The 16,903-nt window shown below is 45.5% G+C and overlaps 1 pseudogene; it reads right to left on the reverse strand.

The window, feature by feature from the left end:
* Positions 1 to 702: 702 nt before the first annotated feature.
* Positions 703 to 3,322, reverse strand: LOC149460183 (uncharacterized; annotated as a pseudogene).
* Between the last annotated feature and the right edge of the window lie 13,581 nt (positions 3,323 to 16,903).

Here is a 16,903-nt window from a genome sequence, read left to right on the forward strand (position 1 = left end):
TGCTTTATTCAAGCACATGGTTCAGTCAGCCTGCACCAGCAGGGCAAAACTGGCTACTTGCGTACTTGCACCCCGCCACCCCAAATAAAAAAAATAAAACCTCAAAATTAGTTCAATCATTCTGGCACCAGCACTGCCGCATTAGACTAAACTGATGACCTGTACGGGCTTTGTGAATTGTGTCCATGAAACAACAAAAAACTAAAGTACCCTATACTTTTCATAGGCAACATTTTAAAAGCCCCCCCCCCCCAAGTCATCAGTTTGGTGCTATGTGGGGGTTCTGATGCTAGAATTATTGCTCTCACTCCAGTGTGCTCGATGATACATAACATGTCTCTTTGCATGTTTCAAACTTAAAATATTTTTCACTATTTTTATTTTTTCTATTTATTTTTTTTACATAACTTTTATTGCTATCATGTAGGAGACCAATAGCCTCCTATGTGATGGTATATAGGTGACAGGTACTGCTGCATCATCCTTAAAAATCCAAAGCATGTGGCTGGGGATTTGGATTTTATCACCTCCCCCCCTCCCCCCCCCATCCCGGCACCCTAAGACAGCTGCATGGGCTGCTTTGTGCTGGTGCTGGCCCTGTGTGACAGGCAGACCTGGGCTGCTATTTTTTTTTTTTATTGTTAAAAAATATACTTTATGTTCTACATAAGTATAAGAAAAACAAGATATTTAGTTGGGGTACATTCCACTCTGTACTGCAACGCAGTGCATAAATACACCATATAACAATACAGTTCCAATCGTACAATAGATACATTCACTCAGCAGTATGATGCCTGACGTGGTGTGCGGAGAAAAACGTTCCCCCAGCGATCACGTCATGCATGATGCCACTTACCCCGATACTGTTTGTGGTCCCCTAAGGTTCCACCAAAGTAACCTGGTGGCACAATGTCAGATGTGCAGTGCCTCAGTTAAACCCCTGTTCCACACATCCTACATGGCGCCACAACGTAAACCGTAGCATGCAAAACATTACCGACTGTACAAAAACAAGTCAAATCAGCATCGAGTGTGATGGAGGGGGGGTAGGAAGGAGGGCATAGGGGGGGGGAAACAGAATTCACATGCCCGAAGCTTTATTGAAAGGACACAGACACTCAAGGGAGAGTAGGGGGAAGGGGAGATCTTCAGACATCCTCTTCCTCCTTAAAGTCCATCAAGTTATAGTCTCTGAGCAGACTGTGGACCAGTGTGCGACAGTCCTCAATGGACATCCTCTCCCACTGGTGGATAAGGTGCTTTCTGGAGCACCATAAAGCATCCTTAAAACAACACAGCATCCGCCAGGCACCGTCAATGTCCTCCAGGGTTAAAGTCCCACAGAAAAGTTAGTTCAACACACCGAAGCGTGTGATGGCTGCCTGTGGCACAAAGTCCTTCAGTTCTGGTTTCAAGGCCCTCAACAGGTCCTGAGCAAAAGAGCACTCCCAGAAAACGTGCTGAGCAATTTCCTCCTAGATGATGCAAAAAGGGCAGTGCCTGTGTCTGCTCAGGTTCCTGGCATGCATAAATGCCCTGAGTGGCAGCCCCCCTTGGATCGCCATCCATACCAGGTCCTTCTGCCTGTTGGTGAATCTGTTTGAAGAAACATTCCTCCAGACCACCTTGCAAGTGGCTGAAGGCAGGCCTGGAACCAATTCCAAAATGACCTTTGCGCTAATCAGCTTGTAGATAGTCTTTGGTTTCCACAAGTCGGGCTTGACTCCATGTAGCCCCTGCTCCTCGATAAACTTAAAAGTGTCTAAGTAATACCAAGGAGTGTCCCAGTTGTAGGGGTGGAACTGTTCCATTTATCCCATCCGAGGAACCTCCAGAGGGGCAAAAGGAAAAAATGTGACATGGAGTTCCCACCAGAGTTCATAGTCCGGTTGAGCTAAGTCCTGCAGATGCAGTTGCAGGCAAAGAACACCCACAGTTGAGTGGTGATGTCAGGCATGCCCTTACCACCCTTGAGGGGCTCCTTGAACATGACTGCCCGCTTCACTCTGTCCATCTTGGAGCCCCAGATTAAGTAAAACACTGCCCTGGTGATGGCCTTGCAGGTGTTGACCCGTGGGGGCCAGACCTGGGCAAGGTACTGCAACACAGGGAGAATCTTGCTGCGGAGTACCAGTGTCTTCCATTTGATGGTGAGTTCTCTGAGGCTCCAAAGTCCAAACTTTTGCTTCATCTTCAACAGTCTTTCCTCCCCAGACTTCAGGGCTGTGCCCTCAGCACCAAACCAGACTCCCAAAATTTTGATGAAGTCCGTCTTGATGCTGAAAGGGATGGATGCAGAAGAAGGAACCACTTTACAAAAAGCATGACTTCTGACTTCCCGCAGTTGGCTTTTGCCCCTGAAGCTTGGCTGAAGTCCTCGCAGGTCTGGACGAGCAGGTCTATGGAGTGCTGATCAGCGCAGAACACAGTCACACTGTCGATGTAGAGTGAGCACTTCACTTCCCTTCTGTCTGGTCCTGGTGTGGTGATCCCTCAGATCTCTGGATTCTGTCTGATGCATTCAGCAAAGAGCTCTATACAACAAACAAAAAGCAGAGGTGTGAGAGGGCAGCCTTGTCGGACCCCGGAGAGGACCGGGAAGGGGTCAGTTTTCCCGTCATTTACCAACAACGTACTACAAATATCAGTGTATATAAGGTTAACATACAAACAAAACATTTCCCCAAGACCAAACGTGCGCAGGTTTCTGCACATAAACCCATGAGAGAAATGGTCAAAGGCCTTTTCCTCATCAAGGCTGACCAGGGCCGCATGCACACGGTGGTCTTTGATGAACTGGACCATGTCCCATACAAGCACAAGGCGGTCCGCAATCCTGTGACCAGGAATGCCACAAGTCCAATCCGGGTGGATGATCTGTCCGATGACAGCCTTCCTTTAGCCTGTTGGCCAGAACCTTAGTGAGGATCTTGTATCCACGTTCAAGAGAGATGGGATGCCAATTTTTCAAATCACATCTCTCCCCCTTACGCTTATACAAGATCGTGATCATCCCTTGCCTCAACGAAGGAAGCATTCTGCCCTCCACCACCATCTCCTCGTACAGCTCGAGCAGGTCTGGACCCATGAGATCCCACAGCGCTACCTAGAGCTCCACTGAGAGACCGTCGCAATCCTGCGTCCTGCCCCGCCTAAAGGATCTGGTGGCAGAGTGCAGCTCCTCCAACATCAAGGGAGCGATGGTAGCCAACGAACCTGCAGGATCAATAACGTTAGTGATACCTGAAAAGAATCCATCAGCTGCTGATGTGCTTGTTTCTTTAGGGGAATAGCTGTATTGGTCGCTGACCACCTGCATCATGGCTTCCTTCCCTTTCTGGAGTATTCTGGTGGGGAGTTTCCTGAAAAAGAAAGAGTTACACTTCTCACTTTTCTCCAGATTCTCCACCTTGGCAAATACAATGTGCCTGGATTCTTCTTCGAAGTGTCCTTTCAAGCACTTCTTGGTGTCCTCCAGGTCCTGCCTCACATCCCATCCACAGTGCCTTCAGGGACTGCAACTGACGCTGCAGTCTCCTGAGTTCCCTCCTCCTGGCACACATTTGCTGGCATCCCCTTGCTTGAAAGAAGCTGTGCAGCTTAACTTTCACAAACCCCCACCAATCACTTACCTTTGTGAAGAGGCTCTTCTCCCCTGCCAGGTACTCCTTCCCCTTGCCTTCTACTATTTGGGATATCTGGCTTTAATCCTCCTCTCATAATTACATTCCCTTCAGCAAAACATTTTGTCTCTCGCTGACCCTGCAGATAGAAAGAAGGTCTTTTTCCTTTTCCTTGGGGGCTCAGTCAGGTACCAATGGTCACACCTGGACACAGCTACAAGATCTTGGAAAGTGAATGCACTCAAGTCACCTCAGTTGCGATTGCAAACACTTCAGCTTTATTGGCATAACATCAGGGTTTTTATACTGTAGTCTTTGGGCAGACACACCTTCAGACCATCCAATCAAATACATGTACATTATTTTTACCTTAACTCAACAATTAGTTCTATGAGGTCTGCATTTACACTCAAGTTTCTGCCTTATCTGTCACACCATATCTGGCCTATAATCTGACCCAACGCCCAAGCTGTGGTTACAACTTTTCAGAAATGAGAGTAAAGATTATCTGCTATTTTGTAAAGCTTTCAAAAACACTCATTTCTACATGAAGCTGGCGTAGACAGTTTTGTTAGTGTGTACAAACTTCATATATATGTGTATGTTAAACAAGCATCTTGTATTAGTGTATACAAAATGGATTTGGTTATATTCCAATAAACCTTTCAGACCCCATGTTTGTGAACATGCTGCCATTGGCACCCTTTGGTTGCACTCCATGAGGATTTCCCTCAGGTTCTATTGGCAAACTTTGGGAAGTCTTCATTTCTATTTGAGGTTGCTCTAATCCTCATTGCACAAGGAGGTTAGGTCCATTACATGGATCCCCTTATCCACACAAGCCTACCTGGGCTACAATCCTCAGACTCCGCCCTGAATTTTAAAATGCCCTCCCTCCCTGTATCAGGGTCAGGGATCACCAGGCTACATGTTTTGCAAGCTGAGGAGTCCTTCTCTCACCGCCTCAAAATGAGCTGGCCTTGGCACCAGTCAACTTCTTTCACTAACTTAGTACTGGTAAAGGCCACAGGCCCTTCTTTTTTTTTTTTTTTTATGTCTTTATGTATAACAAAATACAATAGAGAAATTGGTTATAACTGCAGGGTCCAAAAAGACTGCCGGGCTGCATGCTCAGATAAGGGTCGGGTATGGATTTTGGGAAGGACCACCACACCATTTTTGAAATAAGTTTTGGGGGGGACCCCATGCAGTTTTTTCTTTTTTTTAAATTGTCTGGCAATGCGGACAACTCTTTTTGTCATTCAGCTGTCAATGGGGAACCCCGCTGCCAGCTGAAACATGAATGAATGTTTCGCTACTAAAACACCTATAGGGAGAAAACAGGCACATGAAACTTAAATGATAAATGTAATTGGACCTGACTGTAAATGTCCAACATGGTAATAAACAAGTCCATCCACTTGGCAAGCTCTGTGCAGATCAGAAGCCGGCTCCAGGATCATGTACAGTAAGAAGAAAAACACAGTGCTCCTAAGTGTGCACTAGCGGATTTAATAGATCTAACCATTATATCTATTAAATCCACTAGACTACACTTTACATGACATAATAATATAACTCATGTAGTATTTTATTAACTGAGCGGTATCTTACCACATTCTAAGATACCGCTCAGTAAATTGTCCCTGTTTGAAGTTCGCGGTCGAACTTTCAGTAGGCTCGAATGTGTGACTGCGAACAAAACAGGGGGTGTTCAGCCCATCACTAGTGAACAATAACTACACGCCTTTTAGGAAATCATTTTTACATAAAACTTAAAGGAGAAGTACAGCCAAAGCTCTTTTAGCTGTACTTCTGTGGAACACAGGACTGCAGTTTGTGCACTCCTGTGAACCATTTTCAGCCGACAGTGGGAAGAAGCACGCTGTCAGCTGACATCACTCAGCTGGTGCAGGCTGGGGATAGATCCCGACTTCAAAGTCGGGATCCATGCCAGAGTCTGGAGCGGCATTGAGCTGCTAAGAGTCTGAGCCAGCCGCTCCGTCCCCCTCCACAACCCAGGGCTCCAGGGAGTGCTGAGCAGACTGACAGTCACCGCTCTCTGCTCACAGCAGCTGTGAGAACTCAGTGATCACTGAGTTCTCACACTTAGAGCCGGAGAGGAACAGATGCAGTATCGGACCAATGCTGTATCCACCTAGGTATGTATAAATGGGGAAAAGAAAGTCCAACACTTCTCTTTTAAATATTAAATATTTACTGTACATTAAAGTTCATATGTGCAGAACTATGTTGGTAAAAGTTCTTTTCAAACTTTTCCAGCTTGCACAGCAATGTAAATCTATCAACAGACTTGGAAAGAGATCCTCTGTCACACCAACAACTTTTTTATAGGGTAATTACTTTTTGGAGGCTTTAAATAATTACTAACAAGAAAAATTGCATGGGCTACAGTTACATTTTCCTTCTGGAAAAAGAAACTTGAAAAATATGTTTAATAATACTTTTTGTTGCTTGCTGACAAGTTGTAAATTACACTGAAGAAAATGTGCTTCATATTGTGTTGTGCTGTCGAGACAATGTTAATTATGCTTTTATACAGAGATTGGGACAATCTATGTTTGAGACACAAAACACGTAGCAAATCTTGCTTTGCTGAGATACATTTGCTACCACTGGCTCATTATTAAAATCAATTGCTAGCTAGAATGTTTTACTTATGTCTGTGTATGTTGTAATGAAATCCTATATCCTTTCTTTGTGTGTGAATAATGTTATGCTAAAGAAGCTGCAGGGAGGCGCAAACTATGTTGTCACTAGAATGTTTGAAACACAGCTTGGACTAAATTAGGGAAGTAAAATGTAGGCAGCATCTTTACATATACACATATTTGAATGCATTCACATTTGGATATGGCATTTCAAAAAAAAAAATGAATGCAGAACTACACTGCATCTGAGTACTGAATACCGAAAACACTATGTAATTCATTTTTTAATATTCAAAGTAAGCTCACCTATCCATTCATGTCTACATGCTTTATTTTGTTGAGAAATTAGTTTTTTAAAACATCCCCTATCATTTCTGGCCATGGCCATCTTGAGTAAGCTGCATTTTCTTTATATATATATTTTTGGGACTTTTATGTGTTTTCCTTGAATGTTCAGCTGCTGACCATTGGAGCGCTCACTGTATTTTTTATACTCTCATGCATCTTGAGTAAGGGCAGACTATTCATGTAGTATTTACTTCCTGGAATCCATCTATCCTTGGCTCAGGTATACAAGGGAGAGTGTGTGTTTGGCTGCGAAAAAACCCTCCTCCCCTCCTGAAAACTCCTGGGATGTATGATAATGATAATTTGCCTAGGTGAGAAACCTGGAAGTAACTGAAGAAATATTAAAAAAAAAATAAAACAAGTAAATTTAATATACTTTCTTATCTATTTACTAATGCTAGAAGCATAAGAATAAAAAAGAGTCAATGTTGCTTGAGAGAGTGAAGTTCCACTTTTAGTTTTCCATCATAATACAATGAAATTGTACAAGGATCGGAGCCAAAAATCTCCCCTCCATCAGAACAGTAATATCAGAGGTAGCCAAAAAAGGTAATGCACAAGTTTACAATTTACTATAAATTTAGTTGCAAGGACATTGCAATGGTGAGGAGACAAGGTCCTTTGTTCACAGCATTTTAGATTTTTCTCTGTAGGCCCACTAGTAGCTGGTGTGAAAGCTACAGACAAGAGCAAACATGCAGACAAGGGTGCCAGCTTCTAGTGTAGAGGGTGATAGGAATGCAGATAAGGAAGGGATTAAAATACACTCACAGAATAGAGTGGGTTAAGCAGCATGTGTTCCAATGCGAGTGGAGCCCTTTTGGAAGCCATGTGATGTTGCAGAGATCATCAGGGATCTTGCTGGAGGGATGCAGAGCTGCGGCAGGAAGTTGCCAGCATGTGGACACTGTTGTCCACCTTGGAAAGCAAGTGGATAGTCAGAGGAGACATCCCAGAAGGCCTGCATCTCACCGCAGCCCATTTGTATTCCAAGGTGGACAACAGTGACCACATGCCTACAGCTTTACCCCCTCCATCCCATGACTGCATTTTCATCCCTTTCTTATCTGCATTCCTATCAACCTCTACACTTTAGATGCTGGCACCCTTGTCAGCTTGTTTGTTCTTATATGTGCCACAGGTTTCTCAAGACCTTGGCTTGGGAGCTGCATACATCTACAGTGCCCTCAAAGAGACTCCTAAATAGACCTCTATCCCAACTTTCCATCTTTACCCTAATTTCACCTGTATTTCAACATGACGCCATAGCTTTTACCTTAGTGAAACCTACAAACGCCTATACACAACATGTAGCACTGACTGTGTGCAGACACTCCATGTTGTGTGGGTGCAGGACTTTGTGTAAATTGCATGCTTTTACACACCAAAAACTTGCTGTTATTGGTAGATGTGTGGGGGAGCCATTAATTATTTACCACTTTACTACAACGCTATAGCCAAATGGTGGCTCCAGCTCAGTAGTCCAGTTCTGGGAGGGCGTCATATGACATTCTCCCAGAACACACCCGGCGCTGTCTATGATCGCTGTGTCCTTTGAACACAGCTGGTCACATGACATGGTAAAAGGCCAATCACAGCGGCCTTTTGCCATGTGATCAGCTGTGTCCAATCACAGCTGTCCACAATGTAAATACACTTGCTGGTTATCGCCAGTACTTTCCTCGTGCTGTGAGGAACCGGCAACTATCAAAGCAGACATCTGCACTAATAATCAGTGCACTGTTTATCAATGTAGCCCCAAAAGTGCCCATCAGTAATGCCATTCTGTGCTCGTCAGTGCTGCCAGTCAGTGCCCTTCAGTACAACCTATTAGTGCCTTTCAGTGCCCATTATTGCCACCTATCAGTGCCACCTATCAGTGCAGCATCATCAGTGCAGCCTGTCAGTGCCCATCAGTGCTGCCTATCAGTGCAGCCTCATCAACGCACATCAGTGAAGGAGAAAATTTACCTGTTTGCTAAATTTTATAATAGAAACAAAGAAAACTTTTTTTTTTTCAAAATGTTTGCTCTTGTTTAGTTTATAGTGCAAAACGTAGAACACCCAGTGGTGATTAAATACCACCAAAAGAAAGCTCTATTTGTGTGAAAAATGATAAAATGTTATATGGGTACAGTGTTGCATGACCGTGCAATTGTTATTCAAAGTGTGACAGCGCTGAAAGCTGAATATTGGCCTGGGCGGGAAGGGGGTAAAAGTGCCCAGTAGGGAAGTGGTTAATTATACCCTCATGCACTGGAAACCACTGCGCATTTTCCCTTGCGGCATAACGCATAGCCCCCTGCAGGTTCCCTGTGGCTCCAATTTTAGAAAAGACGCAGGGACCTTTTCATGAGTTTCCTGGAGGTACATCAGCCTATTCAAGTGAATAGGCTGCTGTGCCCCATGCAAACACTGCCACAGGGAAACTGGTGAAGTGCCTATGGGAACATCTTCCTGCAGTTACTCCAGTTCCTCCTGATTATGTCCATGCAATTTTTTAGCACAGGTCTATACATGAGTGAAATAGGACAAACACTGCATCAGCGGATGAAATCCTATCGCTTCACCATTAATAACAGTGAAACATTAGACCCCGACCACTTCAACCCTGGCAGAATGACCATACCAAAAATCTCAAGTGACGCAGTCGTGCGCTAGAGGGACTATGGCGCAAAACCAGATCCCAACAAGCGTTCACCCATTATAAATCTGCCTTCCTCACCTACACTTCCTCCCTCCACGCTGCCAAGCAAGCCTACATTGTAACCCTCATCAATACCCTCTCCTCCAGTCCTCTCCGGCTCTTCTCCACTTTCAACTCTCTGCTCTCTCTGCCCCCACCTCCACCCAGTACCTCACTCACCACCCACGAGATTGCTAACCACTTCCAAAGCAAGATCAATGCAATTTGCAGGGACTTCACCACTGCTCAGACTTCTGCCCCACCTAGCATCCCTCACACGAAAACCCCCTCAACACTCCTCTCCTTCGACCTCGCCACTGTCCAGACCTCCATCCCGCCCAACATTCCTCACACTAAAACCCCCTCAACACTCCACTCCTTCGACCCTGCTACCACTGAACAGGTTACTAAGGTCTTCTCTGAAGCTCGCCTCACCACATACCCCCTTGACCCTATCCCCACACAACTCCTACGATCACCCTCCTCCATCCTACGCTCCCTCACTCACATCTTTAATCTCTCCCTCTCTACTGGCTCATTCCCCTCCCCTCTGAAGCATGTGCACATCACTCCCATACTTAAAAAACCCTCCCTGGATCCCACCGACCTAAACAACCTTAGACCCATCTCCCTACTATCATTTACATCCAAACTCCTTGAGCGCTTAGCCTAAGCTCCCACCTCACCGACAACAACCTCCTTGATCCCCTACAATCTGGCTTCTGTCCCCTACACTCCACCGAAACCGCCCTACTCAAACTCACCAACGACCTGCTAACCGCCAAAGCCAACGACCACTACTCAGTGCTACTACCCCTCGACCTCTCTGCGGCTTTTGACACGGTCAACCACCCCCTCCACCTCAAAGCTATACTCTTTTGGCCTCAGGGCATTCTAGACTCCAATCTGTCTTTCCAGCCCCAGGTCCAATCTCTGACAAATTCATGCAGACTCCACCTCCGCAACATCTCCAAAATGCGCACGTTCCTAACTCCATAAACTACAAAGCAACTCATTCACTCCCTTATTATATCACAACTTGACTACTGTAACTCCCTCCTTGCCGGCCTACCTCAACACAGGCTATCCCCGCTTCAGACTCTCCTGAATTCTGCAGCCAGACTCATCCACCTTACTAACTGCTCCGTATCCGCCACCCCCCTCTGTCAATCCCTCCACTGGCTTCCGATTGCCCAACACATAAAATTCAAATTACTAACATTGACGTACAAAGCTGTTCATAACACTGCCCCAAACTACATCACCGACCTGATATCCATCTACCACCCAAAATGCATTCTCCGCTCCTCACAAGACCTCCTACTCTCTAGTTCCCTGGTCTCCTCCTCCCATGCCCGTCTCCAGGATTTCTCCAGGGCTTCCCCCATCCTCTGGAACTCACTACCCCAATCCATCAGACTGTCACCTACCCTCCTCACCTTTAGGCGCACCCTGAAAACCCATCTCTTCAGAGAAGCCTACCCCGCCCTCACCTAATTGCCGATCTCCTCCGCTCTTCCCACCACTTCATCCCCTACAGCTATTTCCTCCTGTACCACTCTCCCCTCCCTCTTCGATTGTAAGCTCCAAGGAGCAGGGCCCTCGAACCCCTCATGTATTGTATTGTTACTGTGCTGTGCTGTCTTGTGTATTGTCTCCCATTATAATGTACAGCGCTGAGCAAACTGTTAGCGCTATATAAATACTGTATAATAATAATAATAATAATAATAATAATAATAACAGAAGATCACTCTTTCTATTATTTCTGACCATTACTGTTCTGATGAGAAATTTAAGGTGCAGAAGGGAAAGTATATAATATACACTCACAGGCCACTTTATTAGGTACACTTTTTCAATTGCTTGCTAGCACAAATTGCTAATCAGCCAATCACATGGCAGCAACTCAATGCATTTAAGCATGTAGAAGTGGTGAAGACAACTTGCTGAAGTTCAAACTGAGCCTCAGAATGGGGAAGAAATGAGATTTAAGTGACTTTGAACATGGCATGGTAGTTGGTGCCAGATGGGGTGGTCTGAATATTTAAAAAACTGCTGATCTACTGGGATTTCCACACACAATCATCTCTAGTTTTTACAGAGAATGGTCTGAAAAAGAGAAAATATCCAGTGAGCAATATTTGTGTAGATGAAAATGCCTTGTTGATGTCAGAGTTCAGAGGAGAATGGGCAGACTGGTTTAAGATGATAGAAAGACAACAGTAACTCATGTCAATTTAAACTAAAATCTCTGAGGAATATTTCCAAAACCTTGTTGAATTTTTCCACGAAGAATTAACCTTTGTTGCCAGGCTCGTTTTTGCATTTTTTGCACATGTTTAAAGAAAAATTTAGGCCTAAAGATTACACAAGCACCCCAAACATTATATATTTTCTGAAAGCAGACACCATAGAGCAGGGGTCGGCAACCCGTTAAATGTGGTCTGTATGTGGACCATGGGCAGGTGACAGGTAGACCGCAAAAAGGGTCCTCCCCCCCACTCCTTTCCCTCAGCCTCCTCCTCTGCTGCTGTCATCCTCCGTGCACAGCGGAGAGCGGAGAACAGCATGGCTTAGGACGGAAGGCGGGAGGAGGAGCTGGCCAAATGAACTTTTCATATTAACCCACAGGTGATTGTTTGCTAGGTCGGTCCTATGAGCAGCAATCCAATCACCTGCAGGTTTATATGAAAATTTGGCCAGCTCCTCCTCCCACCGTCCGTCCTGAGCCGTGCTGTCCTCCACTCTCTGCTGTGCAGGGAGGATGACAGCAGCAGTGGAGGAGGCTGGGAGCAAGGGGGGCAGAGGACATTGCTGGTGGGGTGGGGGGAGGGGATAAGAGGTCACTGCTATGGGGGAAAGAGGGGTCAGAGAACATTACTGTGTGTGTGGGGGGGTGTGATGTGCAGAGGGCACTGCTATGGGCAGGGCCATTCTCATAGCTGTGTCTTCTACTGCCCTTCACATTACCCCCCGCCTCCACACAGTAGTGTCCTCTACCCCCCTTTCCCCCATAGCAGTGACTTATGCCCCCCTCCCCCCCAGCAATGTCTTCTACCCCCCCCTTTTCCCCATAGCAGTGACCTCTAACCCCTTTCTCCGCCATAGGAGTGACCTCTGAACCCCTCCCCCCAGCAATGTCCTCTGCCCCCCTTTCCCCCAAAGCAGTGACCTCTTACCCACTCCCCCCTCAAGCAATGTCCTCTGTGCCCCTTTCCCCCATAGCAGTGACTTCTAGCCCTCTCTTCCCCCCACCAGCAGGTTTTTTTTTTTTTTAACCCAAATTTTTATTGTCAAGATAATAAAAATGGAACAGAACTTACAGAATCTACAATGACATTACTGCAACAGCAGGATTACACATAAATAGAGCAATGTGGATACGCAGATCCCGTAATAAACAGAATAACAGAAATGGTAATCAAACAAAACAGAGACCACAAGGATCCAAAACATTCTTGACAATATCTTGCTTTTTCCTTTTTATGTGTTATTCCTTCCCCACCAATGTAAACAGAAATGGGGGGAAAGGAACAAAGCCTAAAACATCTCACCTAAAAGAATGGGAGATGCACATGAACTCCCCCAGGGAGAGGAGTGGAGCCACGCACCTGATATAAAATATCGGACCTGCACAAGTTGGTCCACTATCAATTGAGGAGGGGCAAGCCCAGGTGTATCCAGCCAACCCTGCCATACCTGCTGGGACTTATGATAAGCATTGTTGGTGCATGAGTTTCTCCCTTGGGAGTAAATAACTAACATAATCTATCCATTGCTTACTAGTGGGAGGAGCTGATGACAGGTATTTTAAAAATCTGAACTCCCAGCAAGTGGCTGGAGATCGGTATTTTTGTACCCCCACCCTGGTGCTCTACAGCAGCTGCCTAAGCAGCCTTATGCTGGTGCCCAGCATTACGGCTACTTAGGCAGCCGCCTTAGGGCACTAGGATAGCAGAGAAATACTGATCCCCAGCTACTTGCTGGAACTTCAGATTTTTAAAATACCTGTCTTCCGACAATCCCTTTTATTGTCCTCCTGGAGCAGCTGAAAGCTAGCATCTCCCCCTTGCCCTCCCACCAGCGTACAGCTGCTGCAGGAGGTAAATCCAGGGGATCCGTTCTAGTAAAAGCCTCCCCCTGCCCCTCCCACCGTTGTTCCTCCTTTTTTCTGCTGCCTGGCCCTTCCCCCAAGTGCTCCCCTTTCAACAGGGCTCCTAAAGAAATTGTAAAGAATATTAAAAAATAAAAATGTAAAAATAAAAACTACTGACACAATCCACTGCCCTACTGACACCAACCTCCACCCCACTGACACTGTCCACTTCTCTACTGACTGACTCCAACCTCTGCCCTACTGACCCCATCTACTGCCCTGCTGACTGACACTATCCATTGCTCTACTGACACCATCCACTGCTCACTGACTGACAACAACATCTGCTCTACTGACTGACACCATCCACTACTTTTACTGCCACTGTCCACTGCCTTACTGACTGACACCATCCATTTTTAAGATAGGCTAAGTTTGTATTTTTACAGTGACATTTGTTTTATCATTTTTTTCTAAATTTTCCTTGCTATTTAGTTAGGCCTTGCTAGTTAATTTTTTTTTAAATTGTGCTGAAACCTGATGATCTTTGATCTCTTTCATGTTGTTCAGGTAGATCTCCACCTCTCAAAAGTTGCCTACCCTTGCCTTAGAGAATAAAATAGTGGTAGTTCCAATTTTTTATGTCACATGATATTATTACAAAGGTCTAGAAAATGCAAAATTTCAGTTAAAATTACACTAAAGTGAATTTTAGGGCAAATAAACACAATAAATTACCCAAATTTTGGTAAAATATAAAGACGAGGTTGTGCTGAAAAAATAGACACAAAGTCCCCTATGTGATGATTTTTTGGTGACAGGTTCTCTTTATTGAGACATGCAATGACCCTACAAAAAGACCCTACATGTCTCCTCTGTGATCCATTAGATGTATTGCAAACAGCATTGCAATACATCTTTCCTTGGCTATTCAAGCCCTTGAAAGTGACAGCCATGACCCAGAAATGATATCATGGACTTCACCTTCCAGGTCGCACAAAGAAAAGAGTGAATGTTCGTCCACTCTCCTCTCTCCCCTTCACCCCTTCACTTGCCGACACCCACAGATGGGCAAGCGAAGCCTAGTTACATGGTGGGAGCACCTGCGGGGGTGGGGGTGTGTGCTCCGGAACAACCGGGGCTGTGAAAGCAATCACCAGGAGTCTACCTGTCAGTTTTATACACAATCCGGGGAATGCAGACACTGGATTGTTTATAAAACCCCTGCTGTCAGGTACATACAGACCTGGCAAGTGAAAGTGTTAAGGCAGTTCTGAAGCCAAAAAGGGATCCAACCCATTTCTAGCAAGGTGTACCTAATAAATTGGCCGGTGAGTGTAAATGTATGCAGATAGTCAACTCTCTATGTCCTCTGTGTGCAGCTCACAATTCGGCCTACCATTATTGCCAGGGCTCATTTGTAAATTCCTTACCTAACCAATCTGTACCTTTGTCTCTGCCACTAGATTTCCCTGTGTGTTGTGGGTTTAATCAGCTTGTATCCTTTATTGCCCACCAACCTCATACATACACTGTATTGCAAAAAGTATTGGGACATCTGCCTCTGCATGCGCATTAAATTTAATTGCATCCCAGTCTTATTCCGTAGGGTTCAGTATTGAGTTGGTCAACCCTTTGCAGCTATAGCAGCTTCAACTCTTTCTGAGAATGCTGTCCACAAGGTTTAGGAGTGTGTCTATGGGAATGTTTGACCGTTCTTCCAGAAGCGCATTTGTGAGGTCGGGCACTGATGTCGGATGAGAATGCCTGGCTGGCAGTCTCCGCTCGAATTCATCCCAAAGGTGTTCTATGGGGTTGAGGTCAGTGCTCTGTGCAGGCCAGTCAAGTTCCCCCACCCCAAACTCGCTCATTCATGTCTTTATGGACCTTGCTTTGTGCACTGGTGAGCAGTCATGTTGGATCAGGAAGGGGCTATCCCCAAACCATCCCCAAACTGTTCCCACAAAGTTGGGAGCATGAAATTGTCCAAAATGTCTTGGTATGCTGACATCTTAAAAGTTCCCCCTCACTGGAACTAAGGGGCCAAGCCCAACCCCCGACAAACAACCCCTCACCATAATCCCCTCTCCACCAAACTTTACACTTGGCACAATACAGTCAGGCAAGTACCATTCTCCTCGCAACTGCCAAACCCAGACACATCCATTGGATCGCCAGACAGAGAAGCATGATTGGTCACTCCGGAGAACACATCCCCACTGCTCTAGTGTCCAGTGGCAGCGTGCTTTACACCACTGAATCCGACGCTTTGTATTGCACTTGGTGATGTAAGGCTTGGATGCAGTTGCTCGGCCACGGAAATCCATTCCATGGAGCTCTCTACACACTGTTGTTGTGCTAATCTGAAGTCTTTAGCTAGGAAGGAAATTTCACGAATGGACTTATTGCACAGGTAGCAACCTGTCACAGTACCACGCTTGAATTCACTGAGCTCCTGGAGCTACCCATTCTTTCACAAATGTTTGAAGCAGTCTGCATGCCTAGGTCAGGGGTGGCCTGACCATTTGGAAACTCGGGCACAGCCCAGGTTCAGTAGGGGGCCCCATGAGATGCCCCTGGTACCTTTTTCATAGGCTTTTTTGAGTTTGGGCAAGGACACAGGGGCCCCATGATCCCCTATTGCCTGGGGGCCCCATGAGTTGTCAGTCCGCCCCTGGCCTAGGTGCATGATTTTATACACCTGTGGCCATGGAGGTGATTGGAACACCTGAATCCAATGATTTGGAGGGGTGTCCCAATACTTTTGGCAATATAGTGTAATTTATAACTGCTATGTATATATGAAGATATAGATAATTGTGGTTAATGGCGTTACCCTTGTTTTGTTTTGTTCATATGTGTATATATTTTCACAATTTTTCTTCGTGTTTTTTAAATGGCTATTTATGCTGTGCTGGTCCTCTTCCCCAAAATGTTTTCACCTAGGATGCAAGATCAGCTTCCCTGCTCTGCTGTTTATTTTATATGTTAAGGTGTAACTGATGGAGTGTGTCCATTTAAGACAGCAAGAGAAGCCTCCCCGCCCCTGGTTGGCTACTTCCTCCAGGGATTGGCAGGCTGCATCCGAGTGGTTGTGTACTGGAAGTGATACTTCCTGCCTTAGGTTTGACATCACCCAACTTTGGGAGAGTAAGGGGCGGATATAGTGAGTTTTGGAGCCATTTTATATTTTTAAATTGTTTGTCTGCATCATGCAGACAGGTGAATTTCACTTGAGAAAGGGGTTTTTACTCTGAAACATTGTAATTCCTACCTCCATCTGATTCTGAGTGTCCACATGCCAGCTGAAGGCTTTTTCTGGTATCTATCCATGTATATTGATGTTTGTTAATTGCTGCACTTTTAGCCTGGATCTCCTCCTTGTTCTAATGAAAATGTATATGAAGCTTGTAGCTGAGAGTTTGACTTTGTCTTGATAGAGCAGGATTCCTCCAGAGGTTGCTAGGGGTTC

This window comes from Staurois parvus, unplaced genomic scaffold (assembly GCF_062004578.1).
Source record: "Staurois parvus isolate SC_StPar_1 unplaced genomic scaffold, SC_StPar_1.0 ptg000234l, whole genome shotgun sequence".
Taxonomy (NCBI): Eukaryota; Metazoa; Chordata; class Amphibia; order Anura; family Ranidae; genus Staurois; species Staurois parvus.